The 11,725-nt window shown below is 51.6% G+C and overlaps 1 long non-coding RNA gene across 1 annotated transcript; it reads left to right on the plus strand.

The window, feature by feature from the left end:
- The first annotated feature begins 9,346 nt into the window (after positions 1-9,346).
- Positions 9,347-11,423, plus strand: LOC125508426. Its single transcript, XR_007283461.1, has 3 exons — positions 9,347-10,033; positions 10,118-10,535; positions 11,322-11,423. It is a non-coding gene; the product is annotated as an uncharacterized LOC125508426 (long non-coding RNA).
- The last annotated feature ends 302 nt before the right edge of the window (positions 11,424-11,725 follow it).

Raw genomic sequence — 11,725 nt, forward strand, 5'->3', positions numbered from 1 at the left:
GGAGTGGAACCTTGACAAACGTTGGTTTCTTTGCAAAAAACCTCCCATTTGGGCTGCTTGCTCGCATTATACTGAGCATCACCATACACAGCCTTCATTACTTGGACCAATCTAGAGATCTGTAAAAAAAGAAACCACACATTTTCAGGTCTCAGAAAAGCAGAAACAAAGAGGCGAAAAAATTAATCCAGTACAGATAATAAATGTCACTCACAATCTTCTCACAGTCTTTATGATAGGTATTCTTTGAAGGACGATGGTTCTTCTTATAAGGTAAAGAGTCAAGGATGTCAACGCTACTTCGGTATCGATTCATGACATATAAGGAAAAGTGGTTCACTCTCTTATCCTTTGATAAAACCATATGTTTGAATAGAGGCATCATGATCTAAAAGGGAAAACTTTGTTTTTGCCACTCTAGCTTTTGACCACTTTGCTTATGCCACTCTAGAATTTGACATTTTACTTTTGCCACTCTTAGTTTTTGACAGTACATCACAATTGCCATTCCGTGGCAAAAGCAATAATTTTAGAGTGGCAATTACGATACATTGTCAAAATCTAGAGTGGCAAAAGTGAAATGAAAAGTTATTGTTTTTGCCACTGAATGGCATTTGTGATGTATTGTCAAAAACTAAGAGTGGCAAAAGTGATATGTCAAAATCTAGAGTGGCATAAGCAAAGTAGGCAAACGCTAGAGTGGCAAAAACAAAGTTTTCCCGATCTAAAAACAAATGACAAAAAAGAGATATTAAATATTCAAAATAAAAACCAGCATCACAACAAACAAATAAAACCAAAAATCAGCTAGTAGATCTCACAAGGTTGGCACCGAGGAAGGTCTTCCTTATCTTTAACATAGCTCTTGAAATCTCTTGCTGCACTCTACACATTAAGCTCTTTATCTTCATCACCATAAAATGTACAGTCAAGCACAACCTGCAAAAAGCCAAACAGAAGTAGACAGGGGAAAAGGGTCAACAAGCAAAGTATTTTTAAAACTCGTAAAACAATAGGCAGTCTTGTTTCACAGAAACAAATGATCTTATTCATTACCGTGATGAATTATGGACTCAGGAAGATCCTTTTTCCAGATGCGAAATCAGCATTTCTCTCGGGATCCCGCTTCCAATAATCAATGAGGAAGTCCATTACATCACCCTCCATCATTTGTCTAGGTGCAAAAACTTCCCAGATGCATTTCCCAGTGAAGGTAGTTACTGTACCATCGGCCTGAGGTATCATTGAGAATGCATTCCTGCAGCACACACAAGAACAAAAAGCAGGGGAGGCAAGATAAGGCATTCATAGCAGTTCAAGTTGTATAAAAAGCAGCAGTTCAGGTCAAATTTATCTAGCAGTTAGAAACAACATAAGAAAAGAAGAGGAAACATAATGAGAGATACTCACTCAGCATACTTCTCACGTCCTTCATCACTAAGCAACAGATTATACAACTTGCGATCCTTGTCCAGATGAGGGAAATTATGAGGGTGAAGCTGCTGCATAGGGGAGAAAAACTTTATAGGAGCTTTGGGCGCATGCTTCATGCTTACAAAATTGCCAGAATTCAAAGCAGGATCCTTCCTAGCAACACCAGCTCTATGAGACACTATTCCAGCAAGGGGAGATACACCCTTGGCAGCAGCACTCCTGGTGACTCTTCCCATGCCAGCATTCTTATCAAACGCATCATCATCACTGTTTATCAACTCCATAATGGGATTCTTGGGTGTAGAGGGGCTCTCTGCACAAGCAGCCGTAGAACCTTTCAGAGCTCCAAACCGCCCCTTCATAACACCAGATCTTGTCTTTTTGGGAGAACGCCCCTGGCTAAAATCAATAGCTACACACTTGAGGTCTGAAGACTGGCTACCAAAGATCCTATAGTCATGCTCACCAAGATCCAGCCACTCACCTACAAAAATAAAAAAGGAGCGCATCAAGGGTAAGTTCAAATACGTAATTCATGACAGTACTAGTCAAGAAGTACAAGCTGCAAAAAATTATAAAAGGTCATGCATACGTACAGGGTTCGATGCCAAAAAAACCCGGAAGTCAACATCAAACACATCGCTAGTTGCGCAGGTATACAGCAAAGTCTTTCTAATGTCAAGAATGTCTTCGTGGGTGTAATCCAAAATTTCAATCACACCATCCTCCCAACAATGATAGGTCTTGCAGTTTTGTAGCATAAAGAAGCTACAATCATGCCTATTAACAAAAGAAAAAACAAAAGGGTACATTGTCGGATTCTAGGTTCTGGCAAACCCTTGAGGTTCGAACTCTGGGGTGCGCACGATGATCTCTCTCTCCCTCGCTCTCGCAACGATCTCAAGGCCTAGCTCGCCGAACCCAAGGAACAAGAGACACGAGGGTTTATACTAGTTCGGGCCACCGTTGTGGTGTAATATCCTACTCCAGTGTGGTGTGGTGGATTGACTCGTGGGCTGAGGATGAATCAGTACAATGTATGAACAGCCTCCTGAGGAGAGGTGTTCTTGAGCTCGATGAGCTGGTGTGTTTGAGGATGGTCTGAATGTGTTCTCTCCTTGCTATGGTGGTGGCTAGCCCTATTTATAGATGCCCTGGTCCTCTTCCCAAATGTTAGTGGGAAGGAATCCCACAATGGCCAGTTTTGAAGGGAGACAACTAGTACAAGTTATCCTGACAAAAGGTGGTCTTCGCCTGCCAAAGGCTCTGGTGGTGATGCCGCCGTTGGCTCCGCGGTGACCTCTGTCCTGCCGTCCTACTGGTCTTGGTCTTGTTGCACCGATATGGAAACCTTTGTCTAACGCCTCGGGACTCCTCGCCTGCGCTTGCCCCTTGATACGTCTCCAACGTATCTATAATTTTTGATTGCTCCATGCTATATTATCTACTGTTTTGGACTATATTGGGCTTTATTTTCCACCTTTATATTATTTTTGGGACTAACCTATTAACCGGAGGCCCAGCCCAGAATTGCTATTTTTTTGCCTATTTCAGTGTTTCGAAGAAACAGAATATCAAACGGAGTCCAAACAGAAAAATCCTTTTTGGAACGTGATTTTCTTCTCGGATAAGACCCAGGAGACTTGGAACCTACTCCAAGAAGTACCGGAGGCGGTCACGAGGGTAGGGGGCGCGCCCCCCCTACAAGGAGCGCCCCCTGCCTCATGGGCCCCTCGGTGCTCCACCGACATACTCCTTCCTCCTATATATACCCACATACCCCCAAACGATCAAAACAGGAGCCAAAAACCTAATTCCACCGCCGCAACTTTCTGTATCCACAAGATCCCATCTTGGGGCCTGTTCCGAAGCTCCGCCGGAGAGGGCCGTCATCACGGAGGGCTTCTACATCATCATAGCCCCTCCGATGAAGTGTGAGTAGTTTACCTCAGACCTTCGGGTCCATAGTTATTAGCTAGATGGCTTCTTCTCTCTTTTTGGATCTCAATACAATGTTCTCCCCCTCTCTTGTGGAGATCTATTCGATGTAATCTTCTTCTTTTGCGGTGTGTTTGTTGAGACCGATGAATTGTGGGTTTATGATCAAGTCTATCTATGAACAATATTTGAATCTTCTATGAATTCTTTTATGTATGATTGGTTATATTTGCAAGTCTCTTTGAATTATCCGTTTGGTTTGGCCAACTAGATTGGTAGTTCTTGCCATGAGAGAAGTGCTTAGCTTTGGGTTCGATCTTGCGGTGTTCTTTCCCAGTGACAGAAGGACAGCAAGACACGTATTGTATTGTTGCCATCGAGGATAATAAGATGGGGTTTATTTCATATTGCATGAATTTATCTCTCTACATCATGCCATCTTGCTTAAAGCATTACTCTGTTTTTAACTTAATACTCTAGATGCATGCTGGATAGCGGTCGATGAGTGGAGTAATAGTAGTAGATGCAGAATCGTTTTGATCTACTTGTCACGGACATGATGCCTATATACATGATCATGCCTAGATATTCTCATAACTATGCTCAATTCTGTCAATTGCTCAACAGTAATTTGTTCACCCACCGTACAAAACTTATGCTCATGAGAGAAGCCACTAGTGAAACCTATGGCCCCCGGGTCTATTCTCATCATATCAATCTCCATCACTTTAATCTTGTTTTGTTTTTACTTTTCACTTTGCATCTTTATATCAAAAATACCAAAAATATTATCTATCGGATCTCACTTCCGTAAGTGACCGTGAAGGGATTGACAATCCCTAATCGCGTTGGTTGCGTTGAGCTCTTTGTGTTGTGTAGGTACGAGGGACTTGCGCGTGGCCTCCTACTGGATTGATACCTTGCTTCTCAAAAACTGAGGGAAATACTTACGCTACTCTGCTGCATCATCCTTTCCTCTTCGGGGAAAACCAACGCAAGCTCAAGAGGTAGCACCCCTTTAGCACCAAAGAGGAAACAAGTACTCTGCGCCTGCTGGCGCCCACCTGGCCTTGGTCGTTATGGCTCACGTCATGCAGACCTCGCGAGGTGCCCCTTGCATTGATATCTCCACTCCTCGGGAGCCAGCCTAGCGAGGCCGCCCCAAAGGAGGTCTTTGTGTCGTCCGCCTCGCGAGGGTCTTGAGTGGTTGCTGATGAAGATGGGTCATACCAGGCCATTGGTGGAGCCATGCCCTGGGCTGCAGGCAGGCAGGTCTAGGTACCCCCGTTCCTAGGACGCTGATAATAGCCCCTGGGCCCAAGACGCACTCGGACTTGGCGTCGGGGCAAAGCCAAAGGGCAAGTGCGGAGCACCACGGGCCCCAACTGCCTGCGGCCTTGATTAACGCGTGGCGATTGATGGGACAAGGGCGTCTCCGCTTCCCCACGCTACCTTGATATCTGCCTAGCTAGGCGGCCACCGTTGCCTGCACAGCCCCACCTTCATTGCTGGCAGCGCACTCCCCAGCTCCTCCATCTTCCTGAAAGCAACGGTCTCCTCCTCCAACCTGGCCAGGATCGAACCCTCTCCATCGCCATGGCGCCGAGCCGGAAGAAGAAGGGAAAGAAGAAGCCCCAGGCTTCAGCCTAAGCACCGCCGGCCTTCGAGCCTGCTGTTGAGCCACTGGGACCCCCATTCATCTTCACTCCCTCTGGACTGGCATGATTCCCCCTTTCTCCGCCTTCTTCAACACCGTGCTCTCTCACTACCAAATCAATATGATGCACCTGGATACCCAATCCATCATCCTTCTCGCCGTCTTCGCCTTTGTCTGCGAGGCCATGGTGGGAATTGCTCCCTCCATGGCATTACTTCACCACTTCTTCTCGTTGCATCTGACCGACCCCCGGCAGTGCTCCGGATGCTTGAGCTTCTAGGCCATGGTTGCGACGCACGGTGCGGGGATTGACTTCGAGCTTTCGTTGTCTGTGAGCGGGTTTCGGAGGCGGTGGGTATTCGTGGACGCCGGCGTGCGCAGCCTCCTACTCTTGCTTCCGACGGCACTAGCTGCACCCAGCTCCGGCTAGGGGCACGAGAAGCTCACCGACCCGCATCTTGCCCATGTTTGGCGTCGGCTGACTAGGATGAAGGACCTCGGCGTGATGGCGCCCATGGTAATGAAGGAGTTCATCCGGCGCCACATCGCCCCGCTCCAACGCCATTCTTGTCCAATGTGGACCTTCTTTGGTAGCAAGGACCGCATGAGGCTTCACGAGCCCGGGCTTCCTCTTGAGCCGCAAAACACTGTGCTTGAGCTTCTGACGGGTGACCCGTCGCCAGCCAATATGCCGGAGGAGGGCTGCCTCTTGTAATTCTGCTCGAACAAGGTGGAATTCGCGAGGTAGATGCCCCCTTTCGACGAATGGGGACTACGCCCGGCTGGCTTTGAAGGGCCTGGCGAGAGCCCCGTCTTCGTGGCCCCCTTTGTCGCTGCCTGCGCGGTGCTCGCCCCTGAAGTGGGCGCAGGGGGCGGTCACTGTCGAACATTGGCGGTGCGGCCGCTAAGGAAACGACATCGCTCGGGGCTCCTGAATCATCGTCAACTGGGGCTCGAGAGAGCCGTCCCGAGGAAGCGGCCATGGGGGCGACACAGTCCGATACTCCTGAGGCCGAAGCCCCCGGACCCCTGGCGATTCACCATGAGGCGGGGACCGGGGACTGCACGCGGCCCAGCGTTCCGGAGGTCGCCTCCTGTAACGCCCCGGACACACCCCGCCGGTGGTCGTTACTCCTGGCGGGATCTAGACTGGCCCCATAGATCAATACTAGTCTTTTCTGCGCACTTTGTCCTCACTCGTGCGCACCCGGGAGCAACTTCCCGGTCGGCCACCCATCCTGACACTACTCCAAGCTGAGCACGCTTAACTTTGGAGTTCTGTCCGAAGGGGCTCCTGGAAAAGAAGAAATTCCTTATTGATATGAGTAGTCTATCATCCCTAATAAGCCAGGCCATCACATACACCCCCACTCAGAGGAACCGACGTCCTCGTCGGGCCACAGGAACGTTCCCTCTTGGCACATACGTCTGTGCATCCAGTCTGGTACATGTACCATGTCGTGTGCCACGACGGGTCACAAATGTCAGGAACAATATGACCGCGCACCTGTCCGCAAACATCCGTGTAACCGCGAGGGTTGGCTCTGATACCAACTTGTAACGCCTCGGACAAACTCGCCGGTGGTCGTTACTCCTGGCGGGATCTAGACTGGCTCCACAGATCAATACTAGTCTTTTCTGCGCACTTTGTCCTCACTCGTGCGCACCCAGGAGCAACTTCCCGGTCAGTCACCCATCCTGACACTACTCCAAGCTGAGCACGCTTAACTTTGGAGTTCTATCCAAAGGGGCTCCCGTAAAAGAAGGAATTCATTATTGATATGAGTAGTCTATCAACCCTAATAAGCCAGGCCATCACACCTCCTCAGGAGCCACACCAGGTGCGCCCGGCATTGGTAACCGCATCCAGGGCCTTGGCCGGCTCCGACCGAACTTCGAAGCGCTCCGCAAGAGGAAGGGGTCTTCATGCTGCAGCGGTGACGCCTTCCGGCCATTGAAGCAGAGGAAGTACATTGCCATAAACGAGTGAGTACCTTATCTTTGTAATTTTTTTGAGCGCGGCTTCTCCTCCTGACCGCAGTTCCTTAGGGGCCCTTCTACCAAGGCGACGAAATATCCTGAGAAGCGACCTCCACCCGCTTCAGGCCCTCTGCTGACCCTTAGCGCCCCGTGTTGGCCTGCCACGCGTGGCGCGGGGCCTGCCGAGGAGGTGGATGCGCCGGCCTGGCGCCTCGACCCTGCGCTCTTGTCGTTCCTCCTCCGTGGTCCCGCCTAGGGCACAAAGAGGATGCCAAGGGCCCCGCCATTGGTCATTGCCCGCGGCTGGACGATCTCGGTGCTGGCCTCATCTTCGCGCAACGAGGCCCCGCCCCACCAGTCCTCCGCCGAGGTCCGAAGGGCGGCCGGAAAGGCGCCGGCCTCCAGCCCCCTGCTGGGAGCAAGCGAGCCGCTTTGAACTTCTCCAATGACCCCTAGCGCGGAGGGCGGACCTGGCCGCGCGTTCGAGCTTGCGCGCATGCGCGGCACCGTTTGTCATGAGCTCTTCCGGGAGGCAATGGGCGCACTGAGCTGGCTCGTGGAAGTGCTTGTGGATGTTGACGCCCGTCTTGAAACCTAAGGACTTCGGCTGGCGGACGGATAGGATCAGCTGAAGGCGGCCATCGACCTCGGGCGTCTCCAATGCAAACGTGCTAGCGTGCGGGCCGAGGCATCCCTTGCTACCTCGCGCGAAGCCAGCACCCGTGCCTTGGAGGAGGCCAGGGAGGCTGACCACCGTCGCGAGGCCGCAGAGAAGCGAGAAGGTGAGCTCCAAGCTCTGAACGCCTCCCTGGAGCAGCAGGTTGAGGCGCGCAGGGTTGCCTTGGCATCGATGAAGGGGGCGCCTTCCAAAGAGGAAGATATCTTAAAGCGCGAGGAGGCGCTAATGCTGGAGGCCACAGAGCGCAGCCTCGAGCTTGAGAGGTCGGAGACGAGGGAGCACCAAGTCGCCCAGGCGGAGAATGTCGCCAGCACGTGCGAGGCCAGGATCCAGGAGGAAGTCGACTGTAGGGTGGCGTAGGCTCGTGCAGACCTTGCCAACAGACACGACCTGAAGCTGAAGCTCGTGGAAGCCGAAGCTGAGGGCAGAACCACCGCCTTTAGGTCAAGGCTAGAGGAAGCGAAGCAGCGCGAGAAGGCCGTTGCGGCGACCCTGATCTCCGTCCAGGCCGAATTGGCCTCCGCCCGTGCCGAACTGCTCCCGCTTCAGCGGAGGGTTACTGATGCTAAGTCCCTCGCACAGCAGAGCAGGGAGGAAGCGCTCCGCTGGCAGATGTTGCAGCGCGAGCACGTTCCCATGCTCTAGGACCTCAGGGCGAGGGCCAACCAGGCGCTGGGCGCCATCTGTGATGAACACGCCCCTCATCCCCACGCAGAAGACTATGCCAGCCACCTCCGCTTCTTTACCGATTTCATGACATGCCTGTAGGACCGAGCCGACAGGGCTCGCGGGTCTGCTGAAGAAAAGAGCCGAGGACTCCTTGGGCGCGCGTTCTCCCGCGTTTTCAGTCATGTCTAGAGCATCTTGTGACGCCCCGAGACCGTTGCGCCAGGTGTCTTCCAGTTATTCGTTGTTGTTGTCTTGTCGTTCGCTTGCATGTTGCATCTTGCCATGTCATCATGTGCATTGCATCATCATGTTTTCAAAACTTGCATCTGTCCGGGTTTCCTAGTTCCTTCCGTTGTCCGTTCTGAGCCCAGACACACTTGCACGCGCCCGCGGCACGTCCGAAATATTATTTTATAAGTGGTCGGAAGATGTTCTCATAATGGGGTGAGAGTTGGCGTGCGGTCTTGTTATAGTGTAGGTAGACCTCATGCCAAGTTTCATCGCATTCGGAGTTTGTTTGATGCCCCAACGGATAACTATAGCGACATTATAGTCAGTCAAACGTCGGATGTTTTCGGTCTCCGGAAACAGTCGCCGGGTCTCTCTCCCTTCTCTTCTCTCAGCCAAAGGCTTTCTGCACAGCCCACTACCACTCACCGCCAGGCCCAACCTAACCCTCCTCTCATCCAGAGCCGTCCGGTTGTTATCGGAGGGCCCCGAAACCCCTCCTAACCACCTGACCCCTCCTTGCATCAGTGCATCGAACCCCTCGTGCACGTTCGAGAGTTGTCCCGAACCCGACCCGGACAGTCGTCACCGTTGGGTCCGGATCATCCCCAAACATCTATAAAATATCATCGGTTTCTCGTTGGACTCTCCTAACCTAATTATCCCAGAACATCCGATTACGATCGGAGGGGCCTAACCGCCCTAAACTAATCTGATTTGTTATAAATAGGTCGAACCCTAATCCGAGGTGTTGTCCCATCCATTCCATCCACCAATCCTCCTCGCCGTCGCCAACCACTCGAGATTCCCTCGGGATCCCATCCCCCACCCCCAGCAGCCTCCGACCACCTCCCTGAATTTCAGAGCCACCTAGTCGTCGCCTCCTTCCCTCCTCCCATTTATCCACCACCAAATCCACCCTCGTAGCCATCCTCGGCTCCCTCCGCTGCCAAGCTCCCACGCTTCCGCTTGTTCTTCCTGAGATCCAGCAGAGCTCACCCGCCCCCGCTGCCTCATCCCCGCTCCCACCGTCGACCGCAAGCCGCTGCCCGCTAGAACAGCAGCAACCAGCACCACTCCCTGTGGCCCTCCTCGAACCACAGCAGCCAGCCCAGCCTCTTCCTCGTTGCCTCGCGTCCCTGTGCTCCCTCCTCATCGCGCGCCCAAGCGCCGCGCCCGTCCCGAGCTCCTCATGCTCGTCCCCAAGCTCCTGCTCCATCCCCGATGCAGTGCCGCCATGTCCGCAAGCCAAGCTCGCTGACGGCTTCCTCCGGTCTGGCCGGACTTCTCCAGCCATGACCCTTCCCGACCGGATCATGTGCCGTTGCCGTCCCTGCGCCGACGACCCAGCCGCGTGCCCAGTTTTCTCCTGCATCGCGTGAGTCGCCGAGCCTCCTTGCGTCGAGCACCACGAGCAGGACGCCCCATCGCGGCCATCTTTCTCCTTGGTTCTCCTTCCTACTCCTCCTCACCTTCCTCTCCTTTCATTTGTCCCTGCCATGGCCTCTCTCCTCACGTCACTCTCTCTGCAGTAGCAGGACAACGCCGCCGTCGTCTGCATCACCACGGACGCCCAGCTGGAGCTCCGCGCCCCGCCTTCCTCCGCCTCGCCTTGACCTTCGCTGCACCGGATTCGGCCTCGACGCTCCATCCCCGACCTCCTCGTTCGAATCCTTGTCAGATCCGGCAGGTGCCTATCGCTGCGCATAGTCCCGCTTCGCTGCCGTTGAACGAGTCCTCTGCTTCCTGGCGAGACGGTGTACGCTGCGCCCGCTCGCAGAGCCTCCCCACCGTCCCTCGTTGACCGGTGTCAACTGCCACGTGGGCCTCCTCAAGCGTCACCCAGCGAACCGGCCGGGCCACCCCGGTTGCTTCCGGTTTGGATGAGCCGTCTCGACCCATCGCGAACCAACCGGCCCATTGCTCCATCGTCCTGGGCCGAAGCCCATGGTGAGGCCCCCAGCGCCTCGTTTGTTTTTTTCTTTCTCTGTGCTGACCAAACATGCTTTAGATTCGGCCCGTATAGGTTTTTTTAGGTTCTGCGATTTTAGCCCTTTTTCCAGAGAGTGTAGTTTTACAGGAAAGCCCTTGCACTTCATGCATATCCTAACTCCACAACCGTGCATCAGAATTAAACAAACTTAATATGTAAAATGCTTAGAATTTTGTGTAGTTTCATAATATGCCACTTGTATCCATGTTTGTAATGTTTAAAATCTTGTTTGTGTTTATTTTTCTTAATGCCATGTTAAAATGATTTATGTCATAACTAAATAACCGTAGCTCGGTTTTAAATAAACTTTATATGTAAATGGGGTGGAAAAATGCCTAGTTTAACATGGTGCGTTCATCTTGTATATTTAACAACTCTAAAATATGGTTTAGTGCAGAACAGTACCAAATCCATAATTTGCATATGGGGATTCTCCGGACTTGTTGTTTGTTGTTCCGGCCTCATTTAAACTTGCCTAGTTAAGTAGTTTTATTATGCTTCACCCCTTGCCATGCTAACCAACATTTAATTTGTTGAGTAATTAAACGGGAGAGAACTAAATAATTGTTGTGGAGTTTCTTCAGAATGCAACTCGTTGCATATTGAGCTCCACTTAACTTGTAGTTTTGCTTGTGCACTTTGCCATGCCATGCCTTCATTAAACCGGACATGCATCATACTTGGTTGCGCATCATGTCATGCTTATGTGATGGTTGTTTACCATATTGTTTGCTTATTTCCAGTGTTGCTTCTTCGGGCTGGTTCCGATAACGTCGCGTTTGTGAGGATTCGTTCGACTTCGTCCGTTTGTCTTCTTCATGGACTCATTCTTCTTCCTTCGGGATCTCAGGCAAGATGACCATACCCTCGAAATCACTTCTATCTTTGCTTGCTAGTTGTTCGTTCTATCGCTTTGTCGTGCTACCTACCACTTGTCATATCATGCCTCCCATATTGCCATGTCAAGCCTCTAACCCACCTTCCTAGCAAACCGTTGTTTGGCTATGTTATCGCTCTTGCTCAGCCCCTCTTATAGTGTTGCTAGTTGCAGGTGAAGCTAAAGTTTGTTCCATGTTGGAACATGGATATGTGGGGATATCACAATACCTCTTATTTTAATTAATGCATCTATATACTTGGTAAAGGG

This window comes from Triticum urartu, chromosome 5, assembly GCF_003073215.2.
Source record: "Triticum urartu cultivar G1812 chromosome 5, Tu2.1, whole genome shotgun sequence".
In the NCBI taxonomy this organism is placed as follows: Eukaryota; Viridiplantae; Streptophyta; class Magnoliopsida; order Poales; family Poaceae; genus Triticum; species Triticum urartu.